This window comes from Gobius niger (assembly GCF_951799975.1).
Source record: "Gobius niger genome assembly, chromosome: 15".
In the NCBI taxonomy this organism is placed as follows: Eukaryota; Metazoa; Chordata; class Actinopteri; order Gobiiformes; family Gobiidae; genus Gobius; species Gobius niger.
The window spans coordinates 8,587,247-8,595,868 of NC_136866.1; positions in this window are offsets into that span (position 1 = coordinate 8,587,247).

Below are 8,622 nucleotides of genomic sequence, written 5' to 3' on the forward strand. Positions count from 1 at the left end.
AGGATGAACTGAGTGAACCACAGAAAATCACAGTTTACAAATATATTGACTCTTCAACATTTGCTCAAGCCAAGCATTAAAGGCTGGGTGTGTGGTGTTGTTATAAGGCTCATTTTTCATCAAGAAGAACCCAGATATCGAATACAAGTAAATAATTTCAAATAAATTATAGTGATTTAGTTACAAGTACACAAGTGTCATCATTGGATCCTACTTTTAAATTAAATATGTGGTCAACAAGTCGTTTTACTTGCTACATACTGTACCATTAAGTTCGCCAATTCTCCTCACACACACTGGAAATGAATTGAATTATTCATGATTAAAATCCCCCTGTAAAAGTTGAAATCCATCCTCTGTGACAGGCAGATTAGACTGAGTGAGATTACAATAGGCTTTTGTAATTTTGTACCATGTTATTAAAAACCATTGTGAACAGTTATCCTTCTTTGTGTGATCTGCTTCTCTGAGGATTGATTTTCTTCTCTCAGCGTTCGTGACTTAATTCAAATGTTCATTTGCTGCCTGTGAGCACACTTGCATGAATGCATTATTTTCTCACGCAGACATCCTGCCAGCCCACTTACAGGCAGAATAAAACTGTCTTGTTACGTAGATGACAACTTTAAAGTGTTCATGAATGCCACCTCGTCAGACCATGGTGCTATTAATTCAGCCCACACATCTTCTCAGCAGTGGCTAATGTGCTGCTCCATATATCAGAGCTCTTAGGTGGATTTCGGAAACAACAGGGCGCTGGAAATTGCGAATTTCAACCATGTGCTCTTATCCAAGCAGCATATTGTTGCAATAGCTCCTGCTGAGCACTGTGATATAAGTGGGCTTATGTAACCATATTAATAAATGAAGAGTAGGAGCTGTCTGAAACATATATTGTATATTTAGAGAACTGTATGGTGGATGCAGGACCATGTATGAGCTTCATAAGGGACTTCATACAGATACAGGTTATACCTGCAGTTTTACTGACAGAACAACATCTGACAGATCCCCCAGTGAGTCGATTACTTCTGCCATTTATCAAATTAAATTATTGATAAATTAATTTAGTCGTGACTATTTGTAAAAACGTATCAGCAAAGGCTGGTTGCATTTACATTTACAAGTATATGTATTTGAGGAACGCTTTGAAGAAGACTTATTGGTACTGGGAAGCTTTTCCACAGAGAGTTTTATTCCTTCTTGATTAATAATAAATAAATGAAAAAAAGTTACTCAGTCAGTGTAAAAATGAAAAGCATGTCATATTTGCTTTTCTTACAGCAAGTTTAGCCTGTAGTTTCTTTGAATATATTTGAACATTCACATTATTTTGTTTTCAGTCAAAATGTGTTGCCACTAAAACATAAATCAGCATTTTACACACTTACACTTACACTTTCACTCCCACATGAGTAATTATCCTCTTCATTATTTAAGGCCATACCGCCTTTGCTCTGCCCGATCCTGCAGGGAGGGGCCTGGTGAGTTCTTGGATGGGAGACCGTTGGGAAATACCAGCAAGCCTGGGTGAGGGTCAGAGTGGCCAATGGAGCAAACTGGTAGCCTCACTACTAGCTCACCAGCGAATGAATAATGCATGAAATTGTAAAGCAACTTTGAACATGTGGAAAAGCGCTATTTAAGACGAATGCATTATTATTATTATTATTTTTTCTTTTTATTATTATTATTATTATTATTATTATTATTATTATTATTATTCTTCACTAGGGAAAACTAAAGCTATCTGTACTTGAGTAAATATGTTTGGCGTCTCTGCACATCTGTCAGTCAAAGGTTCAGCCCCACTGTGAGACTTAAATACCGCTCCTCCCCACACAGTCATTAGAGTATGTGTACAAATAGTCTGCTCTAAGCATAGACTTCCTCATGTTTCCATCATATAAAACACTTGTTCCTGTTGACAGTGTCTATTCCCAGATAATGTGTTACTTTTCCTGTGAGGTTTCCTTCACTCATCCCTCTGAGCGGGCGGCTATTGTTCTGCAGATATTCTTTACACTTTTGCCTTTTGTTAATCTACATGTTACTTTTGCAGAATTTCTTCGAATTTTGGACATGGTTTTAGGACTAGCATCTAAAAATATGTAAATAATAAGAAACTTAGGGAAAAGGCGAAGGAGCAAACATTCAGACACATAATCAAAATGACAATATAACACATTGAATTGACACTATAGAGCGCGGTTTATTTCATAAGTTTGATGAAGCCAACACAGGAAGTGATTGAAACTAGTAAAGCAGGTAAACAAACCTTCTGTCTCCCTAAAAGAACCATCATCAGAGTGAATTATCAATTGCATTTCCACCGTACCTGTCAGCAATTGCTATTTTTCTTTTCATCTGTATTTGTTTGCTGTCAACATTTCTCAGCAACATAGTATAAATATAATATAAATGTTAACCATTTATATTACAGTAAATACAGTGTGATTTTTGTGAATGAGGAACTTGAGGACCTTCTCCATTATGCCACATGTATTGCTTTTTATGAAACCAACGTGATGGGAATGACCCTAACAGAGAGAAAATATAACCCTAACTTATGAGTCACGTATGACCATTACCCAAAAAACTCACATGGGGAAAATGACGGCTTGAATTGAACTGAAAATAGTCTAATGGTAGGTTACAAGAAGAGGTAGCAGCAGGTGATGGTGGGCAGGACTTGGACTGGAGGGGTAGATCCACAGGTGGTACAGCTCAATTGAGGGTGAATTATTTTGGGACACTGGTGTCTAAGCATGTGTGAGAGCAGAGCGCTCTAATGTAGGATGCTAAAAGGTAATGGTGCAAATGTTGTTTTATGAAAATGCAACCAAAAGACAAGGTTTTTCTTCCAAGGCTTTGTGAGCTGACATGAACATTTTGCCCCCCCCCCCCCCCCCCAAAAAAAAAAAAAAACCTTCAATTTCCAAACCATTACTGTGATTACCCCACATAATGATGCCCTTAAACCTAAGTGTGCTTCAGTCAAATCATTGCAGGTCTGATGATAATTGAGGAGCAGATTCATGAGCTGAAAAACATTAGTGTATGAGCTGGATGAGGTCACAGAGTCAAACGTGTTATACAGGTGAGAACTATTTTCATGAAAATAAATTCTACATAAACAGAGTGACATTTTACAAACCAATTTGGAGGAAATCAATCTCGCAACACACACACCTAAGCTGCCTCCCTCCAGGCGTGACCATTCAAGGCTCTGCTTCTATGACCTGCTCCATCTCATAGCTGAAGATGAGGCAGGTCATAGTTTTTTTTATCCACAAAGAAATGTCATGAAGAGGGGGCAGAACTGGAGATGGTCCTGGAATGACAGCAGGTTATGAAAAATCCTGCAGCTTCAGCTACTATGAAAGCGCTGTTTAGGTGTTTATGCACTGCAATGGACCTTTGTACAGAGTTCTTTATCCTTTCAGCTTTCTGCATCGGACATATCTATATATTGTACCACTTGGATGCAGTCAGTGCGATTTATTAAGGACAGTCCGTCTATTCCTCTTCACAGGACGCTCAGGGAGCAGTAAAGGTCATGTGTCAGTCATCCTGCCAGCGGGAGAGGATATCCCATCTGCACAGCCTCACATGACAAAAAGAAACACAAAGGTTACAGTAGATCAGTGTATGCAACAGTGTTGTAAGAGGGAACAAAACATCAGTGAAGTCAATCAGGCTTAATGAGGTCTTGACCACTATTTAGGTGGGAGGGTTGATGGTTTAAATCCATTTGTGTCCTTTAGCAAGATGCTACATTCATCTTGTCAGTAGGAATGTGTCGTGTTACTGTTTGGAAAGACTTGTATGCTTATGACTGAATCAGTAGTAGTGAGTTAAAATGTATATTTAAGTTTGGCTTGTATTGCAGTTGTAGCTTTATGATTTAAATATTGTGTGTATGGAAAAGGCTTTCCCATTTGAGAACCACCATAGACCACAGTCACCAAGTGTGACTCAAGAGTGAAAGAGCTATGGACTACAAAGCTCATTAAGAAGGGGATTTAGGCCACTCTCAGCAGAACCTGCATATTAGCCATGTTTAAGAAGTCGTTTTTTAATGATTACTATGCGTTTCAACAGCATCGCCTCTTCCCACCAGTCGGATAACTTCAACAGTTACTTTTAGCTCCAGACGCTGACTCACTCTTCTCTCTGATGTCACAGAGGAGGCAAGTCGTCTTTAACCCACGTCTTTGTGCTGCTTTTTGCTCTTACGTACGAGAAGTCAAAGTGGCCAGTTCAATGAGCTTTTGCATAACAGAAATGGTTACAGAGTTTTTGTTTTGTTTTAAAGCTACTGAGGGCTGATCTCGATAATGACAATGACAAGCTCAGTGACCACTGCGTGATTCAGTTCCTGTTTTGGTGCTAAATAATGTCAGACTTGACTTGGAACATGCCATCATAATACTGTCCTGAGCCAAGCCTGACCTGCTGCTATTATATCAGCTTGAGAGTCTTTTCTGAACGACTAAACACATGGATGCTGATTAAGGATGTACATGGACTAATCCGCAGAGGACCAACATGCACAATTCAAGTGAATGTGCCTTTATTTAGACACCGTCAACATTAAAGGGACTATAATGCAAAATCAACTTGTGTGAGCTTTTCAGTGTTATAATGTTAATCCTCATCAACAGCCTGGTGTTTGAGTCATGTGAAGACTGTCTCTCTCGTCTGCAATCAAAACTGCACGCCACCGTCCCATTTGTCACTTGGAGGAATCCCCGAAGTTTCTGATACTTCATGTTTGCCAGTTGGAGTACCAGTGCTATTATCCACTCATTCTTTTAAGGTATACCGCAAGATTCAAGAGTCCTGAAGCAGTATTAAAGCCACATATTGTAATTTTCAGCCCTCGTGGAATGCGGTGAAGGCCGTGTGTTTCAGTATTCAACCTCTAAACGCTCCCCATCTCTCTCTCTCTTTCTGAGGTCCATGTATTATGCATGTGCAGAGCCTCACATTTTGCTCTTCCCCTGTGTCTGCCGCCGCGCTCTACAATCAGCTAACGGCTGTGAGTCACTCTGCTGAAGGAGGGCTCTCTCGTCCTAGGTCATGTCCTCTCTGAGCACCCCTTCACAGGACGCCCTTACACCTCCTGTCTGCAGCTGTGAGGACGTGTCTTTCTTAGCCTGTCACAGAAGTCACCGGTAAAGTCAACTTTCCGCCTCGTCGATGAAGAAATGTGCAATAAGGAAGCAAATTAAAGCAATTTCGTGATCGTTGCGAAGGTGTTCGGGCCAAAGATCATGAGCGTGGACCTCTGCAGCTCACGCTGTGCTCGTCAGGAACATTTGGTAACACGTGAGTCATGTTGTTGAACGCAGCCCGCGACATTATGAGCCAGTGTCATTGTGCGGTGATGTAATTACAGCCATTAGGCCACTCGATACATGTCTGCAGCAGCCTGGTGTCTGTGGAGGAAAAATGCAGGGGAACGACAATAGAAACCACGTTAGAAAATGAGTAATGACGTCTTTTTCCTTTGTGTCTTTGTTGTCCCCCCCCCTGTCTTAAAAGAGTCGGGATTTTCTGAGGTTTAAACGCATTAGGTCCTCTTCCGAATGCTCTTGTTGATAACCCATTGCACGTGTCATTGTGGCGTTGCAACATGTAACCAGGAATATTCCACAATGTCACTTTAAAGCGTGAATGGAGAAAAGATTCAGCAAACTGACGGATCCAAGAGTCAAACCCACACTCTGTGAAAGGCAGGAGACTCCCATTTCTAAACATATTGCATAAAGAAGTGCACAACGCTGGAAAACAACAGCTATATGTATAAATTCTTTATTCTAAATCTTTGAAAAATGTGCCATGACCCAAAATGACATACCGACAGTAACATACTGGAAACACTGCTGCCTTAGTGTCATTGATATCATACAAAAGTTGACCATTCTGGACACAGTAATCAATACTTAAAGAAGCATGCAAACTTAGTGTGTAAAAGGCAGATCAAGAGTGGACGAACTGAGCGTTATTTCTGGTGCTGATAAACAGATTTAGCCGTGAATGATGCAGGTTTTAACAAGGTATAGAATCACATGGACTGACACGATGCTTTGTAAATTAGCTATAAATGCGTTATTTTCCACAGTCCAGGATTCATCTCACTTATTCAACATGAAGTCATCTTTCCTGTTAGTCTTTCCAGTTACATTTCATTTTGTTTAGCAACAATGTTTAGGGTAAAGCTGGTCCTGGGCTTTGTCCATGCGCATAACTGGAAAACGTATCTTAATTCAGACGCACTTTACTTTACAATACAGTGAAAGCAAAGGAAAAAGCAAAGTAAGGGATAACAAGGGATAAGGCATTTGCATCCCTTATTATTAACAGTGAATAAATTAGGTTTGTGTGTCCTGGTTCAACGTAAACATCAGAATTACAATGCCATGAGACACCCATTTCGCCCAAACAATGTTAGTACAGTGCTGTAGAGTAAAGTGCTCCTGTTAAACCCAACGGCAACACCAACACACAGTATTTGTTGATTTTTCTGTGGGAAACGCTGCTTAATCTAGCATCTTGTTTGGTTTAGAGACACACCCCCTCTGAGCTAATTGCACTCATCTTTGCAGTTTGCACCCATAAATCGTCGGCGCATGAAAACATAAGTGTCATACATTCATAACCAGGCTTCTCTGTGGTGATATGAATAAATACATTCAGCATGCTCGCGGAATACACTTAATTAAAAGGAGTGGGCGGAGGCAAATGAATTCTCACTTGCCCACACACTTTGACAAACTCATTTCTAGGCCTTACGTGTTCCGCTGTTGCGCAACACGCATCGACAGCTCTCCTTCACGTTAATGTGTGTTGACAGAAGAGTCTTGAATAGCTGTCAATCAAATGATGGTCAGGGGAGAAACTGGAGAGCAATCTATCGCTATTCATACTGTACAGACACCAGCGTGTTCATACTGTTATTGTGAAACACTATGGACCTCAGGAGTCACAACACCTCATCACGTCTCCGTTCTAGAAGTTAAATTCCCTTTGAGTGGTCCAGTAAGTTCAAAAGATTATGCACCTGTGGACATAAACCTTTTTGATCACTGTTTAGGGAGGGGGTCACAGTCAATTAAATATAATATCCAGCCTTTGATGCAAAATACAAATTCACCAGTATCCAGTAGGGCTGGGCCATCCACTTTTGTCACGATGATACTCAAGGGCCGATCTGATACGTATTGCGATACAGTAAGTAATTATGATAAGTGACATGTGAACCTTAAAATGTGGAAAAGTCAAGTGTCCAAAGTTTCTAAACCAAATGCCATTTGACATTTAATGTTAAGATTGAAAAGTGTATTAACACAAAATGTAACAAAGTGCTGTGTAACTGTTGATAAAAATGCCTCCAAACACAAGTATTGAAAGTATTGCGATACTTGGTAGTATTGATCCTTGGTATTGCGACACAAAGTATTGTGACCTGATCTGATATTTTGTCCCAGCCCTAGTATCCTGTACTTTTTAATAATTAAAATCTAGATACTTTTTTTGTTAAGTCTATGGTTGGGCTGAAAGATATATGGTTATCGTTATTGTATCGATATCGCGATATGAACATTCAAGATATTGATAACGCAATGATATAAACAATATAAATTCTCACCAATAAAACTGCTTTCTTTTTATTTTTCTGAAAACCTGAAGACCTGTAGTTATCGATATCAATATATCTTTTATGAATATTGGCATATGAAATGTTGTCCATGTTGTTCAGCCCTATGGGAAAGAAAAGGAATAGAAATTTTACTTCTGGAACAAAGAACGTTTTGAGGTGAGTGGGATCATAATAACAAAGCCACTTTCAATCATTATTTGGTTTTCCTTGGGGACGAGGAGCATCTAAGTAACACTTAAGCGTTTTTCATACTTGCTCACTATTGCATTGTAGCGTAAAAGCTTTAGTGTCGACCCCTGAAGACAAAAGCACAAATAAAACACACTCGCCTGAACCAAAGTCACAGAAACCAAATAGGAGCGTCCATGTCTAAAAGCAAATCCAGTCTGCAAAGTGAAAAGAAGTAAATGAGAACTACAGTGTCTGTGCTGGTGGGCATTTCATCCACATCCATTTTCTCGTATCGATTGTGGGTGCCCAGGGACCCATCTCCGAACCTGAAGCTAGATTTGGTCAGGATTTGAATGAAGTATTGATGGGTGGACAGTTTTCCCTAGACTCAGACCAGATCTTTATCAGACCATCAAAGGCCTTTAAAATGGTATGACATGAACGCAACCTACCAGTCAATGTCTGAGTTCACCCAAGCACAAACTGAATGCATGTTGAAAGCTCCCCTGACGTTAAGAAAAAAAAAAGATTGTGAAACCCAAACCTGCAGATAAAATAAACAAGACTATGCTGCTACACAAACTCAATTTTAAGTTCAGTAAGGCACAAGTGTATTATTCCTCAGGGCGAAAAGCTGCAAAACTTCATGGATACTAACATTCGAAAGAGCAGCAGAACGAACGCAAGGCCAGACTCATATTCAGTGTAAACAAAAAGAAAACGTCACATTCTTGGTGCGAGAGATAAACAGTAGTTGAGGAGGATGCTTTATCTGATGCAGA